Source organism: Mus caroli, unplaced genomic scaffold (assembly GCF_978045245.1).
Source record: "Mus caroli unplaced genomic scaffold, Mus_caroli_1 scaffold_19, whole genome shotgun sequence".
NCBI lineage: Eukaryota > Metazoa > Chordata > Mammalia > Rodentia > Muridae > Mus > Mus caroli.
In genome coordinates, this window is record NW_028227274.1 from 31,519,066 (window position 1) to 31,519,990 (window position 925).

At 51.2% G+C, this 925-nt stretch overlaps 1 non-coding gene across 1 annotated transcript; it reads left to right on the plus strand.

Moving 5' to 3' along the window:
• The first annotated feature begins 415 nt into the window (after window positions 1–415).
• On the plus strand, window positions 416–545 carry LOC115029909 (small nucleolar RNA SNORA17). Its single transcript, XR_003835485.1, has one exon. It is a non-coding gene; the product is annotated as a small nucleolar RNA SNORA17 (small nucleolar RNA).
• Window positions 546–925: the final 380 nt, after the last annotated feature.

Below are 925 nucleotides of genomic sequence, written 5' to 3' on the forward strand. Positions count from 1 at the left end.
GAGGGGGAGGGGAGGGAAGGGAAGGGCTGTCAGGAACCCAAACTCCTGTAACAGGAATTTGCAATGCTGAGAGCCTTTTGACTTGTGTCAGCTTTGATATGTTAATAGGCACCTGGGACATTTATCCTAACAATTGAGGCCTAACAAAAAGCCTGTGCTTTTCCCTTTAAGGTTTACGGCAGACTTTGTTGCTGTTCCACATTTACAAAACGAGTAAGGGCTTTGGGCTCTTCCCAGTGTTCTTCAACAGCTCGGAGGTTAACTGCTCACTTAAGACTGCGTTGCCTTCAGCTATTCAAAATTTAAGGCCTAGAAGTTTTCCTAGGATACCTTGAGACTGGAGAGATGACCCAGCACCCACATGGTGACTCACAACCATCTGAAACTCCAGTATCAGAGAATCTGACGCCCTCTTCTGGCCCCTAGAGGCATTACAGAGGTGGCTGCTGTGTCACACGCGAGGCAGTAGGTGGCAAAGAAGAGAGGTTATGTCTGTGCACAGTGTTCTGACCTATAAATGTCTGAATGATTAGTAGCTTAATATTCCTTGAAAAAAGTAAGTCTGAGACCACCACCAGTCTGGCACCAGGCAGGCTTGGACGGCTCCCAGGACGGAAAGCAGGCCAGAGACTAGAAGAATCCTGCCTGGGACCCCCGGGTCTGAGTGAGTCCAAGACAGACTAAGGTGAACCAGGCAAGGAGCAAGCCCAAGGTGACCACCAGACCGGCGCCACAGGGCCCAGACAGAGAGCTAGTCTGAGATGAACACCAGTCTGGCATTGTGCAGGCCTGGGAGGAGGGGGCATGCTTGAGATGACCCATAACGTATAAGTGGGGCACAGCACTCCTGAGACCACTCCTAAAACAACCCCAGACACTGAGAGACCCTCGGGCACCAACTGGAGGAGCAAGTGGTGGAGCAATG